The 9,149-nt window shown below is 47.3% G+C and overlaps 1 protein-coding gene across 4 annotated transcripts in view; it reads left to right on the top strand.

Moving 5' to 3' along the window:
- Positions 1-4,055: 4,055 nt before the first annotated feature.
- ELF2 (E74 like ETS transcription factor 2) overlaps positions 4,056-9,149 on the top strand; it is a 34,523-nt gene continuing 29,429 nt past the window's right edge. For 2 of the 4 annotated variants that reach the window (XM_036404658.2, XM_036404662.2), the window contains exon 1: positions 4,068-4,157. The gene's annotated coding sequence lies outside the window, so the exon portion shown is untranslated. Of the gene's footprint in view, positions 4,158-4,585; positions 4,738-9,149 lie in introns of those variants that run through there. The other 2 variants (XM_036404660.2, XM_036404659.2) reach the window with 2 other exon arrangements.

Raw genomic sequence — 9,149 nt, 5'->3', positions numbered from 1 at the left:
AAACTGCAAGCTTGTACTCAGCACTTAGAAAATCGGAGAGTAAAATACTTTGATGAAGATTTCTTATGTCTGTGCAACAGGCTTTGATGATGTGATACTACTTTTTTTTTTTTAATCTGTTCTTCTGGAAAAGAAAAAAAAAACACAAAAAACCCAAAACAAAGACAAAAACCCAAAGAATTCCAACCCAGCCAAGAATGTGCTGTGATTCTTTTCCTCACCTGGCGGGCTCTTTCTGTCAAAAATTTTGAGCCAGTTAGCCACCCCAACTTCTGCTTTGCCAGTCAGGTGAGAGGAACACACAGTTCCAGCTGAGTGAAGAATGGGGAAATCAGTAGCTAAAATAAGTTACTTGTAGTGTTTGGCAGCATGTAAGGAATGATGATGCAGCTCTGTGGCACTTCTGTGGCTGCAGTCACCTACTGCAGGCGCTGTTTTCTCCCTGTGGGTGGTTTGGAAAGAGTGGAGAGGAGAGCTGAGAGGACAGAGGCACACAGAGGGTGAGGGGACAAACAGGGGCAGAAGGAATTTTATGTTAAAGGGCATTGGAGCTCACTTTGTGCGTTGCCCATGGGTTGGCACATTTCCCCGGAGTGCCATCCCTGCTGTGACACGGATAATTCTGTTCTTCAGAAGGGCATTACTTGGTTGTGTGCTTTTCTTGCTCTGCTCACCTGCTGCAGGAGATGGAGGCTGTGCAGGATGATGGAAGTTCATTCCATTCCCAAGCAACAGGCATCAAGCATCACCGTGGGTCATTGGATTCTCCTTTATTTGGGATGCTGCAGGAGATTTTGCCTCCTCCAGCTTTACTGGAGGGGGAAAAGGGCTAAAACTAGGTTTCTGTGCTGGAGTTATTCCTGCTAGTTACTTGAACTACAGGTAATTAAACAGTGTGTTGAAACAGCATGGTTTGCCTGTGGTTTACTGAGACAAACCAATTTATTTTTTATTTATGCCTCAACATACGTTATAAATCCATTTTATGACATGGGGTTGATGCCTCAGGTTTTAGGTTTTTTATTTTTCAGATTCTGTGCTGCTTTAGTGCTAGGTTCTGGGCTTCATACAAGGGGATGGTGAGCTCTGTGCACAGAGCAGGGAGACAAAACAGCTCCTTCTCTAGTTGGGGACCAAGGACAACCAATCCAAATCTCAGCCCCAAGAGCACAAACAGCACGGACTGAAGAGAGAAAAACAAGGATGGGACTGCATGGGCTGGAGCTGTGACCAGACAATTAACTCCGATATGCAAATGGACCAAAACTTATAAAAGTGACAGACCCCGTGACTGGTTGTCCATTTTTGTGACCATTTTGGGTTCACCTGGGGTGCAGCCCTGGCTGGGCTCTTGTGCTGCCCAAGGTGGATCCACTGAGGCCTCCTAATAAATCCCTGCTTCATTCTTCAGCTCTGCCCAGTCTCTGTTCTAGGTCAGCCTTCACAAGGCATCAGGGTGAAAAATACCCGAGGGGCTGTGCCCACGTGTGGAGCCTTAACACCTGCCACATGCAAAGGGCAGCAGGAACACGTGAGGGGCAAGGGGACCGCCGACATTACAGCCCCTAAACGGGCAACCCCCTTTGGAAAATGGTGGGAAGCCCTGTCTCTGAGGGAATTCTGCCCGACAGCCAGTCAGAGCAGAGAAAGCTCCCATGAACGGGCTGCAAGCCAGTTACTGACCGACCGACACCCTCCTGGGGTGGGACAGACCTCCAGATACCCTGAAAAATGCCCGGGAAATCGGGCTGTGGGAGCAGTCTTAGCCCATAGAAGCATTTAAGTGCAACACAATTTGCCCTGCATTTTTGTTTTGGTTTCTTGGAGGGAGTGGGGTCTCTCCCGGAGGCTGAACTTGTTCGGCTCCCCTCTCTGGCACACGTGCTCCATCTGCTGAGCATCCAGAGTGTGATTGATGAATAATGCAACGTTGACTCTCACAATTAAAAGGCAAACATTATGTGTATGTTAAGAGAAGTTTTATAGATTTATAGTTATGTTTTACCCCCCTGTCCTAGGTTACAATATTAAGATATATTCTCTTCCCATCCACAAGAGCTGCTGAAAACCAGGAGGGGCATTGTTCCTTCCTTATTCCTGTTAAAGGGCCCATCCATGCCTTTCCATATGACTCAGAGATGACTCCCTCCAGGAGCCCTTTCTGTTTCATGGACCCACCACAAGGCTCACAGAATGGTAACAGCCCACTGTGAGATGCTCTGCCCAGGGGAGGAGCTGAGCATCCCCACCTGGATATAATCTGGGGTTTGGGGCAGAACAGTCTGTCCTTCCACTGGATGCCCAGAGGAATGGCCTTCTTTTCCACTGGATCTTCAGAGGAAGACTGCACCCTTTCTCCAGGATCACTGCTGCAACAGAGCCACATCTGCCACTGCAGGAGGGCTGCAGCCACCGTTCCAACTGGACTGCCACCAACACCCTGACCCATGGGGTCTCAGGTGGTTCTCCGACTTTTTCAGTGGTTTTTCTTTTGTATTATTGCCATGCATTTTGGTTTTCTTTTCCCTTTTCCTAATAAATTGTTTTTCTGACTTGGAGTCTCTCACTGGTTTTGCTTTCAAACCAGAACAACCCCCCTTGGATTGTTATCACAGTATGGCCAGCTCGTTACTACGGCAACACCTGACCTCCAATCAAGGTGTGAAACACTGATCTCCACCACTGGACAGCGAAGGAGTCGATTGGCAAGACTTTGGGAGGGGCTAAAGACCCCTGAAAGATTTCATTTCCTCAGGAAAGGAAGCTGATGCCCTAAAAATGCAGAGGGAAGAAATATTCAGTTCAAATGTGTAAGGAAGAGGAGCCAGAGCAGTGAGCAGAGTCTGACAGCGTGTGAAAAATGCATGTATTTTATGATTGGCTTTTGGCAAATATTAAAATGAATATGGTATGTGTTGTGTTAGAAAGTAACACTGTATTAATTCTCTTAAGTAGCATGGTAAATATAGTTTTAGGTTATAAAAAATGTTACAATAGAAACTATGTTATGTTGGAGACTTTTTTTAAAGAAAGGACTCGCAGTGAGATAGCAGCCACAGGACACCTGAATCTTTCAGAGAAAAATAATTTATTGCTCTCTTATCAGAAGAAACGAACTTCTTCCTGCCTCGAAGGCGCTGTTAGGATTCAGAGGAAGAAGTTGATGATGACCAGACAGAATCCTGTGTTCGAATGGAATTTATTCCTCATGTATGAGATGTATGAATATGCAACAGGCTGTTGTTTTTAAGGGTTAATCCTCTGTTAACGGGGGTCCTTTTTCAGGCTTGTGCTGCCCAAAAAAAGGTACCCGGACGTCCTTAACTCTTTGTATTTATTGTCTCATATTGTCCTAATTCAGTTTGTCCAAATTATTATTACTCTAATTATATTACTATTTTTAAATACCGATTTTATTACTATTAAACTTGTAAAATTTTAAAACAAGTGATTGGCGTTTTCCACACAGCGCATCTCATAGTGCCAGGGAACAATAAGAACTGGATTAGGAATTTGCCCGGTTTCAAACCCAGCGCTCTGCGAGCCGGCGGGGTACAGCTGCGGGCCGGCATTTCAGCACTGCGCGGACAGGACACTGCCTGGATGGGCTCTGCACGCCCGAGGCTCCGCAGCCGGCCCGGCACGGGCGCACGGCGGCAGAACCGCTGCGGGACAGCCCCGCGCCCGCGGACCGGAGCGCGGTGCGGGCGCAGGCACCTGTTCGACACAGCGGCGGGGCAGCGACACCCTGGGGCGTTCCTCGCCGCAGCGTCCCCGCGTCCAGAGCAGGGGCTGCTCTCGGCTCGGGGCACGGCGGCGGGAGCAGGGGCCGCTGAGGAGACGCTGAGGGGCCGCTGAGGGGCCGCCGCTCCGCGGGGTCGCCCCGCGATCGCTCCGGGGCCCGGGCGAGCCCCGCGCAGGCGCGGAGCGGCCGCGCATGCCCGCAGCGCCCCCGCGCGCCCGGCGGCGGCGGCGGCGGCGGCGGGGCGGGGGGGGCCGGGCCGGGCCGGGCAGGTCGCGCGCTGCGCCCCCGCCCCTCCCGCGCGGGGCGGCCCCGGCCCGGCCCGGCCCCGGCCCGGCTCTGCCCGGGCGGCGCCGCCGCTTCCTGCTCCCGGCCCGGGCGGGCCACGGACGCGGCCTGCCGGCGCACGGCCACGGTAAGGGCGCGGTGTGGGCTCCTGCCGCCGCCGCCGCGGCGGGCGGGCGCTGACAGGCGGCAGCTGCCCTGCCAAGGGGCCGCGGGGCCGTGGCGGCTCGGGGGAGGCCGTCGCGCTGTGTGGGATGGCCTCGAGGTGGCGGGGCCGGGGGCCGCTCCGGCGGCACCTCCCACCCGCCGCAGCCGCACTTTCGCTTTCGCGCGGGGCGCGGCGGAGGAGCCGGGGCCGTCCCGCTGCCCGCGGGGTCCGCGGCCGCCGGAGGGGGCGGCGGGCGGTGCCTGGAGCTGTCAGCGTCCACAGCCCGGGCAGCGCGGCCCCCCGGGCCGGGCCGGGGCGGGAGCGGGGCGGCGGCGGAGCGGGAGGCGGCTGGGGCAGCGCCAAGGGGCAGCGCCTTGTTTACACAGGGCGTCGGGAGAACATGGCAGCCCGGGCGTGCTGGACACTCGCTGTCATGCGTGATCGCCCCTGCCGCGCTCGTCCCCGCCGCCGCCGCTGCGCGCCCTGCACCGCCCGCACCCTGATAAACAGCACGAGTCTGGCGGAGTTCTCATTATAGCGCGACCGTAAAACCTCGCACTGGGTGAGCCCAGCTCGTGTTTATCTGTTACCTTCTTGGATGCGTTCCCTCTTGTCTCTCCCCGCTTGAATAATTCAGTTTTTCATTCTGCCTGCTTCCCCCGCTCATGGCTGGTCGCTGTTACCTCTCTTGTGACTTTTCTTTTGTCATTTAACTTCTTTAGCAAAGACAGCACAACCTTACTGCAAGTTTACAAACAGGTTCTGGATCTAGTCCTTATTGCTCTTCCTTCTCCGCTCATTCCATTTCATGTAGTGGACAGGATTAGTTGCTTTCAGAAAGGTGCTGGGACAAGGATGGTTCTTTTGTGTGCTGCCATCAGTGACACACTCTTCATCTCTCAGGTTTCAGTAGTGTCTGCTTCAGAAGGTGCCTGACTTTGGGACTGTTACACACATCTTTTTATATTCAATAGTCTCATCAGCTACTCAGGAGCTTTACCATCGTAAAGCTATCTAACTTAAATCTTACAAGTTTTTAACCTCTAGAATATACTGCCAGAGCTAAGTATGGAATTTCTGCACACTGCTTCTTTTTAGAGTGTGTGTTGGGGTTTGTTTTTTAAACCTACATCCTCACCATTTAATTTAATCGTCTCTGCTGCTTTATTATGTAAAGCGATGAATAATTCCTCCCTACTCTGGCTTGTGGGGGAGTGGAAATGCCTGTTAAGGACCAACAATCAGTTCTCTGGAAAGAGAGGTGCGAGTCGAGGGGAAGCATGCGAGCCTCGTGTCCGAGGGAGGAGAAGGTTACAGGGAATCTTTAAATAGAGAGCAGCGGGAAGGGAGCCTGCTGATGGGATATTGAGATGCACCAAGGTCCAGGAGCAGCCTGCTGAAGCCACAAAGCTTTTTGCAGAGCGTTCATAGTTTCTAAGTGATCATAAGCTTACATGTAGTTTTGGGGCTCATCAGTTTGAGCTTTTGAGGTTTCAGAGCAAACTTTGGATGTTCAAATTATAAAGGTATGGAAGGAGATCTTCTTGTGTTTTAGTGGATTTGATGCATCGTTAATTTGATCCGGCATAATAGTTTCTGTGCATTCAGGAATAAATTTACTGCTTTTTTTGTATAAAAACTTACCAAGTGTGGTGTGGCTGGGACTACTTTGCGCATCCCTTATTTTGATTTGTATTTTATGAATTTTAGTGCTTGGTCTAAATTGTGAGGTACTGTAGACTGTGTGGTTTGCATGCTCCCCTGACCTCGTGGGTGCAAAGATTTACTCTGTATCCGAATTTCGATATAACCTGTGCAACAAACTTGAGCAAGAAGCTTAGGATTTTTGTTCTGCTCAGACAGCTTTTTCAGTAACTTCATTTTTTCAGTTCTTAGACTCGTTGAGTTTCAGAAAAAGAAAGCCAATTTGCTATTTCTTCTGCATGTGCCAGTTTGAATCAGATAGCCAGAGCTGTAAATACGATCTGGGAAAACATCTTTAAAAAGACTTTTCAGTCAACATGGAATGTTTTGTGGAGTGTGCTGTGGTTTGTATGTGTCAGAGTGATAGTGGCATTTACTGCTGCATTTGAGGTTCTGCCTATGGAAGAACACCTCAGTGCCCCTAGGAAGCCTTGTTCCTCTTAATGGGATGTGATCTTGGCAGGTGTACTTCTGCTCGTAGAGTAGAACTAACCTCATTTTCAAGCCAACTTTCTTAACTTTTTTTGGTTTTGATTAAACCAAAAGAAGGCTGTTTTGGGGAAAAAAAAAAAAAAAAAAGCTGTGTGTGATGCTACTGTGCTACTGCTAGCTGGAGTCCTGCACTTGCATCTGTGGAGGTATCTGCACAAATCTCTCGTCAGGATTTAGGATGCCACCTGAATAAAAGGGAGATGTTGTTCCAAGTGCTCTCGTGGTGGTTCTGAGTGCCTCTGGGCACTGCTGCTCAGGCCTCTCTGTGTGTTTGTCTTGTTTTTGTGTAGGGGCATCTTTCTGCAAGCATTGTGTTTTGAGGGGTTTTTTGCTAGTCTCTTTTATAATTAAAATGAAAGTGTGCTAAAGCTATTTGCAGACTTACATTTAGAGTTTTGTTTTGAAATCAGTCCTAAATAGCTTCACTTGAAGTGTGGCCTAGAAGAGATGACTTTCTCTACCGTCCTTTCTACACTGGTTTTGAGTTGTTATCTTTTATTCTGTTGAGCTGCATGTTTATGCATGTCCCTGTTAATCTGATAGCTAGTTATGCACAGGGGAATCACCTTCAGATACTGTTCTTACTGGGATTTACAGTTGTGATTTGCAGGTTTTAAACTTTCTGCCAGAAACATGGGAGAGCAGTTTGGATTTCTTGTAGGCACACGCTTGGACACATAATGTGGGTCAGATAAATGGACTATTCTAAATGTGAATGAAGTGGTGTTTTGCAGCCTTTATTGCCGTGCCCTGGAGCCTCTGAAGACTTGCTGTAATTGGTTCTCTTGACCAGTGAAAGTTATAAAAATTTGAGTCTTTGTTGTGTGTTTTGTAGTGTGAATAGTTAGAAACTTGTTGCTGTTGGGGCAAAGTATTCAAGATTTGGAATTTTTGGTTTGACTGGGGTTTTGTTTTTTATTATTTGGTGATGGGAGCATGTAGATTTATTTTTGTTTTCCCATGAGGTATGTATAAAAATAACAGCAAGGATGTTTTTGTGGTCATAAGGGTTTTTTCAAATGTTTCAGAACTAGTTTTTCTCTGAATTTTTCCATTACCAGAAGGAACAGGAGTGGATGTCAGAACTGTAATAACATAATTTGGTAATTTTTTTGGAAATGTTAAATTTATTTTTTCTGCTCTGATGTTATTCTGTATTTTGCTTTATTGTGAGCATCTATCCAGAGAGGAATTAAATTTGTAGTGTGCGGGTTTTTTTGTTTTTATTTTTAATCTTTCTGCAGGTTGTTCTGTAATTCAAAACTAGTTTTACTTTGAACCAGCTTCTGTGCTTGCTAATTGTGTCACTGGGGACAGCCTAGTCCCTTACAAACCTGAATCATCTCTTGCTTTAAGAGTCTGACTGTCTTTAGCCTTTTGGGTGGCTTAGTTTTGGGAAATGTGAATTTCTGAGCTGATTGCTGGAAGTGACCAGACAGCATTTTCCTTCAAGTTCAAATCCTGTCGTATAAAGGCTTGGAGCACCTTGATGGGCTATTCTGCATATTCAGTCTGAAGATACAGTTTTGTTAGTGAGTGCTGAGATTTAGCACCTCACACATTCTTCTGTGTGCTTTCTTTCCCCTTACTGTGATCTCTGCCCCAGCTGGAAAATGAGGATTTTCATTTATGTTTCTGCATCGCTTTTACTTCATTTCTACAGGAAATCAGTGATTCATGTGGAGGTAGATCAGCATAAAAGTGATTGACACCTTTTGTAACCTGGGAGACAGAGTTTTAGAGAGAACCTGATCTTGTAAACAGTACTGGGCCTTTTCAATGGATGCAATTTGGCAGTTACTTGGCCACCTGTGTGGGATTACAGTACCTAAAATATAAATATACAGTAGGTGTGGTCTAGTGTTTTATTTATTTGCATTGATATTTATTGTTATTGATTGATTGTGTGTTTGCATTAATATTCTGCATGAGAATTAGCTCTGTGATGTGCTTAAGCAGAGGTACCACATGAAGCACTCTGTGTTCTCTTAGCTGTGAGTCTGAGTTGCAGGAATAGTGCTGATGTTTGAAACAGGTTAGAAGGTTTGTGCTTCTAATTTAATATGCAATTTAATTCCTTTGGCCTTCTGTTTTGGGTTATGGTTCATTGGCAATATTTCTATTCTGTATATAAATGAAAACTGTAGAAGAAGAAAAGATTTTGCAATAAAATGGATTTTTTTCTTCTGATTCATTATTTTAGTGTATTCATAAGCAATTGTTTTTCTACCTAAGGTATTTTTTGAATGTAAGGACTTTTGGATAGGTAAGGAGTAGGGTTTTTGTTCCAAAAGGTCTGCAGGGTGACAGGTGTATATGGCTCCAGGGGATGCCTGTCCAAGGCTTTTCAGCCCGAGTCCTGTGTGGGGAGCAGAGGAACTCCTAGGCTTCCTCTTCATCAAAAAGTGCTGCTAGCTTCACAAGGGAAACAATGGAAAATAAAGTAGTTCCTTTATTTAGGGGGGGGTTGTGCTGTTACAAATTAAATAGAGTTAGGCATGAGTTGTGCTTTGCCATGTAGAGTGGACTGCCTAAGTGAGCAAAAAAAGCCTTTTTTTTTTCTAAATTGTGTATGTTTTTTCTTTCTTTTGAAATGTATCTCGTGCTTATTCCTTGCTTAGTTTGTATCTGGCTGGGGAGATGATCAGCATTTGTAATTTCTGTTAGTGTAACCTTGCCTGTAGGAAGCCCGGTTACCCTGCATGAATCCAAACAAGTGCTTCCCTGAATGTGCAGGATGAGTTCAGTTTAAACCAGGTTCTGCTATTGAAAAGCAGA

Source organism: Molothrus ater, unplaced genomic scaffold, assembly GCF_012460135.2.
Source record: "Molothrus ater isolate BHLD 08-10-18 breed brown headed cowbird unplaced genomic scaffold, BPBGC_Mater_1.1 matUn_MA508, whole genome shotgun sequence".
NCBI lineage: Eukaryota > Metazoa > Chordata > Aves > Passeriformes > Icteridae > Molothrus > Molothrus ater.
This window is presented reverse-complemented; position numbering and strand designations above follow the sequence as displayed.